The sequence below is a fragment of the Castanea sativa genome, chromosome 5, assembly GCF_040712315.1.
Source record: "Castanea sativa cultivar Marrone di Chiusa Pesio chromosome 5, ASM4071231v1".
Taxonomy (NCBI): Eukaryota; Viridiplantae; Streptophyta; class Magnoliopsida; order Fagales; family Fagaceae; genus Castanea; species Castanea sativa.
The window spans coordinates 14,499,041-14,515,368 of NC_134017.1; positions in this window are offsets into that span (position 1 = coordinate 14,499,041).

A 16,328-nucleotide genomic window follows, 5' to 3' on the forward strand; every position below is an offset into this window, starting at 1 on the left:
TTGTAAGGAGACTATTCAGAAGAAAACTCTAGAAAGGTTTTTCCAACACACCTACCTTGTTAGAGAGAGCTACACATTCTCAAGAGAGAAATCCTTTGTCTCTTCTCCTCTCCTCTCCTCTCCCATTATTATACAATTGAGAGGAGATTTGTACCCAAATACAACCCATACCTATTCATAATGTAGAAAGTGCTTAAGAACTTGATAAGCATTGATATTTGCCAAAATATGCCGGTGAGGCTTGACAGTGCAATCGTGCGGTATTGCAGGATCTAGGAAGCTAGTGAAAACAAAACTCCAAGAAGTCTGTTGGTAGTTGGAGCTTGGAGGGCTCAAGTACTTTGGGTATATTTGTAACACCCCAAACTTATACCAAAGATTTAGATGCATAACTTGTCTTATAAATAATTAACAATGATATAATGGAACAGAACGTAATTAAATATCCACAAATAAACTTCTAACCATCAAACTCTTTGCTATGAAATCCATTAAAATCAAAAGTTTAACAATAAAATCTCCAAATACAATCTGAAAGAGTTCCACAAATGTCAAAATCACTATCCTAAGAAAATATGCTAAAATAGTTCATCAACTAACATAGCTCCAAAAGTAGTCTTTAATCTATGGCTCCAATGATTTACCACCAAAAGACATTCTATTGCTCTAATTTGAAAGGGTGGGAAAAAGGGGGGAGGGTGAGCTAGAAGCTCAATAAGAGACTACATAACATGAGGATGTCTTTCAAAATAAAACATCAGTGTCATTGACAAGATATAGTCTTTACAAAACACTTGCATAAAGTTTTAACAATAATATAATATATACTGTAAAACTGTCAAGAATAAAACATTTAACTATAATGTTGTAATCATTAACTAAAATAATAACCACTTTAGTTAGCCAAAATACACTAAATAGGTAGAAACAACTATATTATAGTAATAAACAAATTTTCCACTTATAAAGGTCAATAACAATAAAATAGTAGTTCAATATGGAAAACATTAAACATTAGCCAGACAAAGACATAAGCTGCTAAACGCTCGGTGGGTGATTCCCATGGGAAACAATAACACTAACCTCAAAGAGGCAACACTGGCTCCAAAGAGCAAACAATAACATTGGCTCCGAAGAGTAAACGATAATACTGCACCACACCACACCACGATAACACTACATCGGCCGAAGACCAACACTTAACCTTGTGTTGGAAAATGTTGCAAACTGTCTAGCTGTCTGTTTAAAAATATTCTTACTTTATTACAATATTGTTAATACCAATCACATATCATATAACAAATACGTTCTCAAAAATATAGTTTTGAGTTATTCTCAACTTATACAGTTTCAAAGCAATATACAAGAAATAATAAAATTCAAGTATGTGTATAAAACATTGACAATGGTATAAGTTTTCGAAAACTTCACTTTTGCAATTATATATATATATATATATATACCAAAAATATATATAAATATACACGTTTTGAGAGACGTCATGTTCTGAAGTCACTTATCTCTAGTTGTTAAACCAAGCTTCACCTCAACTGTCTGAATCAATATCAACTAGAACCTAAATAAGGACAAGGCGACTCAATAAGAATAGATACACTAAGGCAGCAATGAAAATATAAATTTGCTCTTAAAATTCGTATCTCACCACTTATTCTGAACTGCAGCTAACTTTATACACAATTGTTTTATCAAGACATCCGAAAACCAATACCTCACAACAATTCCAATGAGCCGAATGTGTAAATATCTATGTTATTTAGTTCTCCCAATACAAGTTGGCTTCCAAATAATCACATGCTTGTAGATCATATTAACCCAAAAATATATATATTTGGCATCCAAAGTGAATTCTACCCGTAAGACATAGACATAGAAACCTGTAGCATGCATGTACTGACGCAAGTTTTTGAAACATGAAACAATACTATAGATTACAACGTTCATCATGAAGCCAACCCCACTACCAAGTTGCGTAAACTCTAGCAACTAATCACTCAAAAGCTTATCACCTATTCAAGAGTTCATATGGGACGTTAAAGCAAAGATATTAAACAACTCTAGCAACGTAGGTTATTTCCATGAGGGTTTGAGAGAGAGAGATATACCTGACCACAGGACCACACGGATGCAGATTTTTTTTTTTCTGTAATCTCACAGTTTCTCTCTCCCTCTTTCAGCAAGAAGCCCTAACCCTAACTTTCTCACACGTTAAAAACTGTTTCCACTTGGGCTGAAATTTAAAACTCATATATTAAGGTTGTTTAGATTAGCTAGGACTCTAAAGAATTCCAATAACACTTATACTCCTATTCCAAATAGGTTTTAACCTCTTATCCTTTTCCTTAAACAATAAGGAGACTAAAAGTTAAATATAAATAATCCACATAAAATAACAATTCACGTTACACTCTTTTTTTTTCTTTTTCTTTTTTTCTTTTGTGTGTAGAATATCATAATATAAAATAATATCACCTCCAAAATAAATTAAATAATTCATCAACTCCACTCTAAAAGTAATTAAATTAAATTTACGTGAGACAGGTGTTACAAGATTAGACTTGGAGGGTCTTTTTGGTATCCTTATACTCCAACTTATTCACTAGTGGATTATTTCGACTTGAAGGGTCGTAGAGAGGTTTTTTGCCGAGTTCTTTTGTTTCGTCTTTGATAACACATTGCCGTGTTATCTTGGGTTTGCTATTCTTTTATCCACTGCCCTTTCCATTTTAGCTTGCACTTATTTGTTCACCCATGCAATTGTTGAGTGCTTCGATTAATTAATTTGCTAATCACGTATATTCTGCATCAAGTGTGTCAAGCACAATATTAATCAAGCCATAATTAAAATTGGGGGTCTAAACAAGCTCTAGTTATTTGCAATATCGAGCTTTCAGATCCTAGATAGAAGCACTAGTCATTTACAAATGTATGTTCATTTAGGGATAGACATGATGGTATTTTTTTTCTATATATTTTCAAATGTAGAAGGATTTCTAGTAGGACTATGTTTTTTCGTTTAGACACTTTAAACCAGATTGTTTAACATAATTAATTAACCAAGTTGATTATTAGGTTTATTATTCAAATCTAGGTTAAGCAAGCATATATCATATCAAGCACAACAGCGGAAAAGTAAATTACACTACGATATGATGACCTAGAAAAACTAATGAAATGAACTGTTTCAAGGTAAAAACCTAGGGAGAATTTGACCTAGTTATCCTTAAGGTAAAGCAAATCTACTATAAGAGAATCGAAGTTTTTTAAAATCATATTTAACCCTAAATTTATTGCTACCTCCAGTAGTAACTTACTGATACAACCACATGCAAGTTTCGAATCCACGGATCCCTTCTCTCCTTGAATTTATTGCAACACAAGCACCCACGCTTGTGACTTTGAGATCTCACTCAAAGGTTTCAGATCACTATCAGTAGTTGATCTTATAATAGCAACTATGTTCTACCACGGCTTGATTCTAGATCTTACTCCGATAGATTCTTGTATAGTTAGAAGGTACAAAACCTCTCAGATCTCACAAAGAGTAACACACAAGTCTTCCAAAAGTTTGAAAAATGTAGATAGAATTTCCCATTTATATGTGGACAAGTTAAAATGAAACCCTAAACATTTTCGCGAGCTTGGGCCTAATTTAAAATTCTGCAGAATTTCTTTTTCTATGATTCTCAATCGTTCGAGCCTAATTCTCAATCAATCGAGCTTGGCAGATTGTGAGTTCCCTTTTCAGCAGTCAGCTCGAACTTGAAGCTTGAAACCTGCACCTTTGAGCATTGCCTAACACATAAATTAGACATGTTTTGTTCTTGATATGCCAACACATATAAAATATGATTCTAAACATTTAACCCTAAATTTTTATAACCTAACAAACTATATGTAATTAATTTTCTCTTTCTATGCTAAAAAGAAGAATTATCTGATAAACTTGAACACAAATACTTGTCGCCGTCATGTGTGCTTGGTCTCCCCTAACCAAAATCAAGTATCAACAATTAGGTTATATCTTTTGCAACGCTAATTTCACCAATTAATTTTATTAATTTAGATCAATTTAATTGGAAACCATAATTTTTTTTCCTTATGCCATGCCAAAGACTTTTTTTTTTTTGTTTTTGAGAGAGAGTCTCAATTATGGCATCTACTCCTAATGATAGCTCTTTATTATCAAATTAAGACACCAATCAGTTTTTACTGTAGGAAGAGATTGAATCTCAGATCTCTTATTCAACCATCAGAAACTTTACTAGTTGAGTTAACTAGAACCTACATGCCAAAGATATTTGATATTGCGATAGTTGGTATAGGTATCATGTCCAAGGTCATATCATTCAATATTATTACCAACTAATGAGTCCAAAAAATAATGGCTTCGTCATTGTATAATGACGAACCCGAGATACATTACGCATTAGTAAATGCCCACATGCCAAACACCAATGCAAAAGTTAACCACATCATAGAATACAAAGACCATTTGTTTCCATATACGGCACCCATCTACTCTGGACTGGAGAACTAAAATGAAATGAAAAGAAGCATGCAGTAAATTAATGAGTGTTTCACATTGGTTGCAGAACAGTTAAAATGAATAAGGAACATATTATAAATTGACTAGGAAGCATAGATACGGATACCAGCACGGGTACAAGTACAGGTAAGAAACAGTGACATGACAATTTTTGAAAAAATAGGAAACATGTATGGTTCTCCCTCCTTTGTAAAAGAAATGGTGCTCCCTCCTCTGTAAAAATTAGGACACGACAATTTTTGAGAAATAGTGTTTCCCTCCTCTCACATTCATAGTGGATCTCACCATGAATTCAATGAGTAGACAATAATTTTGATATCATGGTTTTACAATAGTTTTGAGCTAGCTCTTTAATTTTCTTTTTCTTTTTTTCGTATTTTTGAAATTGGCTCACTTACTTTTCTTAATGTTTACTTCAACGATTGTCTTATATTTGATTTAAAACGTTTGTCATTGTACTCATGTATTGTAACTTGTAAGGTGGAGTTGTGGATCACTCTTTCATGATTTATTATTTGCCGGTCAAGTTTGTTTGGACGTTTGTCACATGGAGTGATGGACCTGGTGTCCCCCCTAGATATCTCTCTCTTTCTATTTCTATTTCCTTTCATTATTTGGGAAATGTTTTTTATGATTTTTTGATAACTTTGATAGTTCTCATGAGGAGGGGGGATTTTATATGTAGACATTTCTTCCAAAAACATAAAAGATGTTAGTTGTTGATCTACTAAACTCTTGTAGTTTTCTGTTGGTTCTTGGTCCACAATGTGAAACATTTTTTCTAGTTACTTTATGCTCTCAAATTAAGCTCTCCTTTATTCATTTATCTCTTTGTTTAATATGTTTTAATCTTACATAAAAGATACACTGGATTAATCATATTTTGAATGGAAAAGGGAAATATTAACAAAATTTGAATAAAAATAATAATCAACAATTTTATATCTCCTCAAAAGACAAAAGAAATATATTAAAAAAAAACATATAAAAGTTTAAGTGAGTATTATTTAAGTGACATTAAATATATAAAAACACTTCAACAAATTTATGTTAATTTGTATATTTATGTTATACAATAAACATAAAGACATTTATGTTAAATTTGTTTCATACCAAAAATTTTGTTTAATCTTTAATTATTATTATTATTACTTATATTAACTAACATTTGAGGATCATTTTTGTTTTATGTACTTTGTCTTTTAATCTTACTTTTGACCCCAAACTAAATTGTTGGCCAATTCTGACGAGTGTATTAAATACTTTAGGAATTAGGAGTAATGCTCCTTCTTCTCTCATCATACTCATAGTAAGTTTCGTTAATTAAATTTATAAAAAAAAAAAATTAATTTCACTGTGATTGTCAGAAGTGTTGTATTATGACATTGAAATGTAAATGTCGCGTTATATCGGACATATGAGATTGAGTATGATCTTGTGATTTGAAAATAGATCTAGTCAACTAAGTCTTTGTCTTTCTTTTTCTTTTCTTTTTTTCTCCCTTAAAATGGCATTCTTTCTTTTCCTCTTAGAATTTGGGTGATGTGATGTATGACTAGGCATGCATCATCAACTCACTTGACACAAGGGAATTAGGTTACTCACAAAGATGAACAAGAGAATCATCTTGAAAATATACTCAAATGCAGAGGATCAAAATGAAACTTTTAAAATATAATTTTTCAGTTAAGAAAGATATGTTAACTTATTGACAATTATGGGCCTTATCACTATTTATGATCCGGATTAGCGAGCAACAGGTATAATTTTCATATGTTCGATGTTAAATTATCTTTTTTTGGGTGAATTTTGGGGCTCATACTTAGAAGGCTTTCCACACTTTTTAAAAATTTTCGATCCAATTGAAATTAATCAAACTTTTTAAAGTAACAAATTAGAAGTTTACCAAAACCAAAAAGTTTGGACATTATTGACTAGGATGAGTCATGTTGTCTCAGACAATGGCTCTTCCACATTTAGTTATAGAAGTTGAAGCTGTGGTAGTGGTAAAACCTTTGGAATTTTCTTTGGAAATAGGTACTATAGAGATTTTGAGGGCGACTCAAAGCTAATAATCAACGCATCTCTATTGTGACCTCTTGCATAACTTAATTAAAACTTTTAAAATTTCAAAATTTTAATGGAACAAAATAGAAGTTTTCCTATAAAAAGAAAAAAAAAGTTTGGACATTACTGACTAGGTTAAATTATATCACCAAAAAATTTGAAAAAGGAAAAGCCAAGAAATTCATTGTAGGATTCAAATCATTATTGTCCATAAGTTTTTTCCTGCATAGGTATTGATGCATTTAAAAATAATAGCACACACACATATAAAAGTTTAATACTAGGTATATTTGATTTTTATTTATTTTTTCCGATTCTTGAGAAATCTTGATAAAAATCAATTGAGATAATCTGCAAATAGCTCATTCCTAGTTGCACCCTTTTCGTAAGTTATAAAAAAATAAAATAAAAAAAGGTTTTGGAGAAACTTTGATGAGTAATGATAAAGGCACGCACCTCAAACGTCTAATTCATAGAGGTAATGCTACCTTTCTAATTACTATAACTGATAGACAAAGAATGTATTGACCCATTTGGTAAATTAATCAATTAATTAGCCAAGTTAATTAATTAAGTTAATTAACATGCAATAAGCGTGGTAGCACAAAAAAATCACCATCTAAGTTAAATGTAGCGGAAAATAAATTTAACACAAGTGATTTGTTTACGAATGAGGAAAATCACTGAAGCAAAACCCCACCAGGTGAATTTAAGGTCACCACTTCCGAGAATCCATTATCATCAAAACAAGCGGTTACAAGTAAAGGAATTCTAGTACCTTATATCAACCTACAGTTGAACCCTTACCCCAATACCGAATTGGACTTGTAATGTAGTGACAATCTCTTCTTTCAATGCACAGCTCCAAGTACGTGACTAAACAATCGATACACGGATCCCAGTACGTAACTAACACACAAACTTGAGAAAGATGTTGGCTGGAATGTTCTTTAGTTCATCCACACAATGAAGATCAAGAAGCTCCTTGGTTACAAAACCCTATGGTGTACAAACGCAGCAGCTTCTTCAAGAGAAAGATGAACTAGAGCAAATTGTTTCCAGTCACAATATGCATTAATAAAACCTTTGCATTCAGTTGCATCACCCTAGACAGCCCTTAAAATAATCCTTATATATGTCTAGGGTTGTGAGAAAATAAACTCTATACAAATAGCTTGGATATGCGTGAAAAACATATCTGGAAATCTGAATTTTGTAATCCTCAATAGATACAGTTGTCAAGCTATCTGTTGAGTTTCGAAGAATTAAACCTTGATAGATACATCTATCGAGCTATCTGTCGAGATTTAATGAACAACACTTCTTCACTTGATTCTTGGACAGATTTGCATGGCTTCAATACTTGGACTTGAACTCTTGTCCCTTGAAATATTAAACACATCCTAAATCTACCCAATTACAAGTAAAGTGCGTTTTGTCAAAAGATTAGCTAATTCTATATAACATATGTTCTAAACATGTTCCACATATGTTCTAACAATGACAAAAATTAGAAAAGTAACCTAAAAATGGAAGTCAAGTGTGAGCTAGTTCACGAACGTTCAAGAGAAAAAGTTATGCCCCAATGAAAAATGTATATTCTCCTTGATGACCAAAGGAGATTTGTTGTCAAACTTTATGGTGTCCCAAAGATTAATTCGAACATATGGATCGAATTCTCGCTATTGATTCTACTCATCATAATTACCATACATGAAGGAGGGTTTGGTGATGTAGGTAGTATCTTTGCCTAGCTTCTAGAGGTCTTATGGTTTAGCAACTCCTGTTTCCTTGAGGAAAAAGTTTTGCATTCCATAGATATTTTTTCTGTTAACTTGGACGGAAATGAAGATCATGTGTAACTCATGTGACATTTTGCCCACATGAAAAGACCAATTGCCGATTTTCGATCCCTTAAAGCAAAGTTTTCGTGGTACCACAAGAATTGAATTTGTTAAATGATTTCGTTTTAAGTTTTGAAGCTTCTAAATAGGCTTTAAAACAAAAATGAACAATTCACTCTCCATAAAATTGAGATTTTCTTTATTTTTAGTAGATTGGAGAGTTTATATTTGTGGATTTAAAATATCTCTTTGCTTTTACCTAGAACAAATACTAACCCATTTTTTCTACACTTTACGTTTTGCATCATATTTCTTGCTTTTGAAATTAGTTCCCAAGAAAAAGAAGCCAATATAGATAAGGCTTCATTAGCTATGTGGCTTGGCTAGATGGCCATTTTATAGTGGTGATAGCCTGATGGGTGATTATAAAATAATGTTATAGACATAAAATTTTTACAACAATTAAATTTGCAGGTTTTTATTGGTCCTTATTTAGACCTATTACTGATGTTACTTAATTATCTATCATTTAACATTTGTGAAATATTTTATGAAAACTTTTGCGTTGGCCATCTCTACCGTATGCTAGTTGGATTGCGTTCCAAAGAAGAGTGTGGAATGGACCTTCTCTATTACAAATAAATGTCTAATGGGCCAAGTTCTAACCCATCTCTATATTACAATTAAAGGCATGAAAAATTGATTACTAGCATTGAAATGAAATCGTTAGAGCAATTTCAGTACTCTCTCTCTCTCTCTCTCTCTCAAAAAAAAAAAACTCTTTTTTTTAATCATAACATTTTTTTCTAAAATAAAATGTTAAGAGCATGTCACATCGTCAGTCCAATAGCATAACTCTAGTATAATGGTCGAAAAAAAAAAAAAAAAAAAAAAAAAAAAAAAAAAAACTCGAACTTCTTTGAGCTAATGTAAATCAACTGCAAAAACACTATTTGGGTCCCTATATTTTTGGGTCATAATCAATTTTGCTTCTACATTTTAGTAGTAGTCAATTTAGCCTTTATTATTTTTAATTTACAATTAATTTGATCATGTTGTTAATTCATTTACAAAAAATGCCAATATAGCAAATGAATTGCATAATTGGCATGAGTTGAAGGTGACCTGGCACAACCACATCAACTAAAAATGCAGGTCATTTCACTTTAGAAAAAATTGTCAAAAATAAGTATTCTCTCTGTTACTCATTTGACCTCTTTCACCTTCTCTCTCCTAAATCAATCACTGCCTCTTTTCTCTCTTTTCACTTCTCACTTTCGTCTCTTCCTCTTCATCCCCTTCCCCACACCAAACGACATGATATTTCCAGCAACGCATCTTGATCTTTCTTTCTTTCTTTCTTTTTTGGTCTCAAGAGTGTCTCCAACGATGTTTGTGATGGTGGTGGTTGGTGGCAAAGATGTCAAGGACGACATGGATCTGGGTTTGGAGAGGAACAAAAGATGAAGAGCTACAAAAGAAGAATATTAGCAAGGCTTTTATTGAGAAATCAAATCTTCACTACTCTTGCAAGAGCTACAATTGAATCCTCTTACCAATTAGATTTTTTATTTTTTATTATAAACTCTTATGAATTAGTTGTTAATTGGTTTGGTCTGTGTAACAAGATTATGGGTTATAGATTTGGAGCTATGGGTTATTAGTAAGATGATGTTGCCTTTCGTGGAATCAATTGCAAGTTATTCAAACAGAAGTTTCCACGAAATTACATTGGAAATTTCTGCCTGTAGAGAGATACCCCTACTAATAAATTTGCACAGGGTTATATTAAGAATATTTCTTTCAAATCCAAATCCACCAAAAAATATAATAAATAAGATCACTTCTTTTTCAATTTGCCTAATTGATTGGAGTACAAATACTGAAAAGCTACTTTGCCCAGATAGTGTGATCAAGATTTGAAGGAGTCTAGGTTGTTGGAAAATACCACATCGTTTGGTGTGGGGAAGATGAATTTCTAGGTAGCGGAGGTGGAGGGAGAGATGAAAGTGAGAAATAAGAAGAGAGGACAAGGAAGTAGTTGATTTTGGAGAGAGAAGGTAAAAGGGGTCAAATGAGTAATGGTGAGAATAGTTAATTCCGTCAATTGCTTCTAAAGTGGATTTGACTGGATTTTTAGTTGATGTAGCTGTGCCATGTCACCTTCAATTATGCCAATTATGTAATTGGTTTGTCGTTAGTAAATTAATTTTTGTTAATAAATTAATAGTAGGGACCAAATTAATCATTAATTAAAAATAATAGAGACCAATTTGACTACTATTAAAATATAAAAAATAAATTAACTATGATCCCAAAACATAATACCCAAATGGTATTTTGGCCTAAATCAAATGAAATCTCCAAGTGGCAAAAAAGCCCAAAAACTAAAAATCCGGCCGAATCCAATGCTACAGTGGCCAGCTTATATGGGTAGGCGCCACCACTCCCTCAGCTAAAAATGTGACCTTTTCGACCAGCACAAGGCCCATGAAAAAAACTATTGAAATGATGTAAAAGATTCTATTAGTTTAGAGAGGTTGCTATGTGTTGCAGGGAAATCTAATAAGAGAAATGGAACAAATTGGAAAATATTAAAAGATTTTTTTGGTAAATATTAAAAGATTTTTTTTTTTTTTTTAGAAACACACACACATATATATAGGAGAATAGGATGAGATAAGGGAATACACTCATACGTCAACACCAAAACTGAAAGAACTAGCAATAAATGCGAACTTCGCTCCGCACTTTTAGCTAAATATCCCCATTGTCAAATATTCCTTTGATGGAGATATTTTTTTATGTCACTTCTGGTAAGAAAGGGGATAGATTCTCGAACAGAAGATGTGCGTCATGCCATTTCTTTTTTAATACAGTATTATGCTAGCTTTGCTCTTGCTCGTCAGTAGAAGATATACACAGTAAGATTGGAAAGTCTTCTCAAGAAAAGTGGAAATTCTATTATTGCAATTGGCTAATCTAAATCTTTACAATTATTCTCACTTTTACATTATAGCTTAGCAAAACAAAGAGAGTACGATTGGGAAAATAAGTTTGTTACATCAGTCCCTAAGTGACTTAATTATCTAACTAACTATCCCTTATAATGTGGGATCCTGGTTATTAATCCAGCAGTTAGGGGAAGAAGATCAAAACGTTAGTGTTTCCTCTTTTAAGAAGGTTTGCTACTTATGTGCTAAAATGTCCTACGTCGTTAGCATTAATTGTATTATGCCAAAGAATAAAACTTAAGTACAATACCTTAGGTATTATTCTTTAAGTTCTTCACTTAAGATTGAGCCAAGTGACTACTTAACTAAAAAATATACTTCAATCACATGAGGAAAAATTCACATGGCATAATCTTAAGAGGAAAATCTAAGGAATGACACTAAGTACTATACCTAAGTCTTACCCTATGCCAAAATACTCCTAAAGCCTCCAATTAACTAAAATACCCCTAAACCTGTAAACTTACCAAAAGACCCCTAAACTTGCATATAAGTAACAAATTCCTATGACATTGTTTTGATCTTACCATTGGAATAGGATTCTGTAAATCATCTTCAATCATTTGGAATTGCTCTAATAATCTTTCACTGTTACAAAGAAGATGAGGGAAAAGGGGAGGATTTTTTTTTTTTTTTTTTGGAAATCCCTTATATTGTGTGTGTTTTATTTATTTTTTTTTTTTTTTCATATTTTGAACTCACGATCTGTCAAATTACCTCTTCAAAGCCTTATTATTATTATTATTATTATAGTTCATGGTTCACAATCTTGTTTTGACTCTCAACTCTAATCACTTAAAATATTTTAAAAGTAAACCAAAATGATGTGGTTCTCTCATGACTTAACCAAAATGTCAAATAAATTCATATTTTTTACAATACGCTTAGGATTTAAAAAAAAAAAAAAAAAAAATATTGGGGAATCCACTATGCTTTGGAGACTAAGCCATGATAGTTCATTCTTCCTTTTACACTTTGCTTTTTAATTCTGGTAGGTAAAAAATGTGATATTTTTGTTACTATTAGCACATTTATTAAGCTTGATATAGGGTTTATACATCTATCAATTTATAAAATACTTCTTTGCATGTTGAAGATGTTAATAATTCTTTTTTTACAAAATTATATAACATAACATAATTTATAGCATGTAAAATAAATTTGAGACTCAGACCTTTCCTTCTCATTTGTAGTCCCTTCTCAACGTCAAATTTCAAACTTCTAACCACACCCTAGACCCAATGACCCGGTAAAGTTATATAAGGCCCCCCCGCAACAATTTCAACTTAAATGCGTAAATGTCGCAATGAAGTCAATACCATACCGAAGGTTATATCAGTTTGGTCAGTGATACGATATATTTCGGGTACTAGTTAATATCGGTCTACCGTTTCGGGTTTATCGCTATATTTTACTATTTTATACAATATACAAAGTTATAATGATTTTTTTTATAAGCATTTAGTTATAATGATTATTTTATTGGTATGTTTAATGTTTTATATAATACTTTAGAGTAAATAAGGAGAGGTTTTTTTTGGTCTCAAAAAAAGAGAGGTTTTTTTTTTTTTGAGAAAAGAAAGTAAATTAAGAAATCTCTTCAAAAAATTATATAGAAAAGTATCTACTCTAGAACCTGAATCAGCCAAAATTAAAATACAAAATGATCAACTCTTTAAAATCAATTCACTATCACGTCACCTAGGGTCTTAGGCCAAGTCTCAGCATTGGCCTTTCAAGTTTAAACTAAAGGAAATTTAAATAAACAATGAAAAGAGCCAACTCATTTCCCACTAAAATCATGGTTTTCAAGTATATGATATGGTTTTCCAAGCAATTTCATAAACTTCTTTTTAGTCGTTTAGAGCATCTTCACTAGATTCTCCAAATTTTTTTACTGTTTAGAGAATAAACAGTAACTTTTACCTTTTAATTACCTACTTTTTCAATTACACTTTTCAACAGATTCTCTATCCCATTCTCTATCTTATTTAAATATTATTTCTTCATTAATTCTTTATTCTTTTTTTTTATCATCATTTAGTCTTTCTATATTCATTCCCAACAATTATATTTTTCAATAAAAAGTGTTATATTCACAATATTTTTCACAATACTTTCACAAGAATCACATCAAAATCTTATGTGGAAAATTGTTATTAGTTCTAATTTGAACCCACCGTTGAAATTATTTTTATACTCACTAATATTAGCTAATTACTTAAAATTTATTGTGAAAATATTGTAAAAGTATTGTGGTAGTATTTCTAAGCAGTCATTTCTTATTCTTTTCCTTTCTTTCATCCATATGTTTCCTTCTTTCTTTCTTTCTTTTTTTCTCTTGTTTTTTCTCCACCACACACCTATACCCATATATCTCTATCCTCTCCTTTTTTATTTCTACTTTCCACTTATTCCAGAACCTCCCTCTCTCTCTTTCTCCTCTTCTTATGTGCTTCCTTTTTGTTTTTATTTTCTTTCCTCTTCGGCTCACTTCACACACATAGTTGACCATGATCTTTTGACTTCTCCTCTATGTTTGCATTTTTGTTTTTTATTTTCTTTCTTCTTCATCTCACTTCACTCACACACATAGCCGGCAGAGAGATTGGCCTTCGTCTATCTTCTTCTTTTTTCTTTCTTTCTTCCTTCTTTTCTTGTTCTAATTCACTTTGTTGTTACAATGGAGCTTAGATAGACTTTCATGTTCTTGATCTATTGTTTTTGTTTTGATTTTAGATTTGTTGTTCTAATTAAATTTGTATTTTTCCCTGTTATTGATCTGTTGTTTCTATTCTGATTTTAGATTGTGTTTGTGTATTGATTGTGTTACCGTTTGAGAGAGAGACAAATGAACAAAGAAGAGAGGAGGAAAGAGGAGGATTGTGTTTGTGTTTTCTTGGCTTACTCAGATTTGCATTTCGTGTTTTGGCCCGGTATCCATTTACAGGCCAAAACAGCCAGATTTCGCCTGTATGTGGCTAGAACAGTTGGTATTTTTTCCAGTACGAAATAGGGGGTGTATCTATATCGATGCACTGGCCAGTACGGTATATACTGGCTGTACCGACCAGTACGGTACGGTATCACCCACACTGCATAAGTACCAAAAATTCTCTCTCTTATAAGATATTACTAAAATATTGTCCTTTATGCAAGTCTCTAAAAGAAATCTGAAAGAGGAGAAAGAATGATTGTAATTTTGTAGCATCCCATGACCGAAAGTAAAAGCATTTTTCTGAAAATGAAACCAGCATTAAGATCCAGTATGAATGAACCGAAAGTGGAAGATAATATCCAAGAATGAGGTGAGTCCATTAAAATTCAATGGATAAAAATAATGACAAAAGTGTTAGAAATAAAGTCTGATTGGAATGTGTAAAGTTTGGGTAATGAAAAGGTTATTTGGGATATGTAAAGGCTGAAATGTGTAAAGCCTATAGGAGAGATTTACATTTATAATTGTATTTATTATTTCAACTTTATCCCATGAACTTTACAAGCATTCTAAGGTTTTATGTATATGTGGAATTACTTTGCTATTATTGTACACATCTAAGAGATATCAAAAAGATTGTGGATGACCACTTGAATACAAGAGTTTATCAATATATATTTCTTGTATTCTTCTTATGTAGTTTTATCTATTTCTATTATTTCACAACACGTTATTAGCACGAGTCTATATCCAATTTCAAAAGGAAGTTGTAATCCCATTATTCTTCAAACATCAAAGATTATTTGTGTAGTTCTCTCAACTCACTATAAGTTTTCTTTTTAAGGAATTAGTAATTATCCTATTTGTTTGTTTTTACGTTTTATGCTCATAATTTTAGTGATTTTTAATTGATTAAAAATTTTATGAGATTCACGTTATTCTATTGTTGTATATTGTTATGAGATTCACGTTATCCTATTGTTAAATATTTTTATGAGATTCACGTTTATTTAGTTTAAAAAAATTGTTAAAAATGGTTAGTAATATATTGTTATATATTGTCTTCATGTTTATTTATACCTATAGCTATATATTACGTGTCCAGATAATCTTTAAAAATGTAAGTATTGTTTCATTATAATTAAATTTGAATATGCATATGTAGTACTGTTTCATTAAAATTGTGTATGATAAATATATATATATATATATATATTTAGTTATTTAATTTCTTACATAATTATATATTTATATAGATGTCAAACCTTACAAAACTTGAATTTGCTACCCTCGACATCTGAGCAAGAATTACTTGTCATGGACCCTTGATGCTGAGTTTCACCTAGAGGCAAAGAACCTTGGAGATACAATTAAGGTTGGCAATCAAGCATCCCTACAGGATCGTGCAAAATCAATGATTTTTATTCGCCATCATCTCCATGAAGAATTAAAATCTAAGTACCTTACAGTGAAAGACCCTTAAAGGAAAGATATGAGAATAAAAAATCTGTAATCCTCCCAAAAGCTCGTTATAATTGTAAAGATTTAGATTAGCCAATTGCAAAAATATGTAATCCTCCCAAAAGATATGAGAATATTTTACTCTTTTTCCTTTATGGGGGAATCCACTATGCTTAGGAGACTAAGCCATGATAGTTCATTCTTCCTTTTACACTTTGCTTTTAATTCTGGTAGGTAAAAAATGTGATATTTTTGTTACTATATATTAGCACATTTATTAAGCTTGATATAGGGTTTATACATCTATCAATCTATAAAATACTTCTTTGCATGTTGAAGATGTTAATATTTTTTTTACAAAATTATATAACATAACATAATTTATAGCATGTAAAATAAATTTGAGACTCAGACCTCTCCTTCTCATTTGTAGTCCC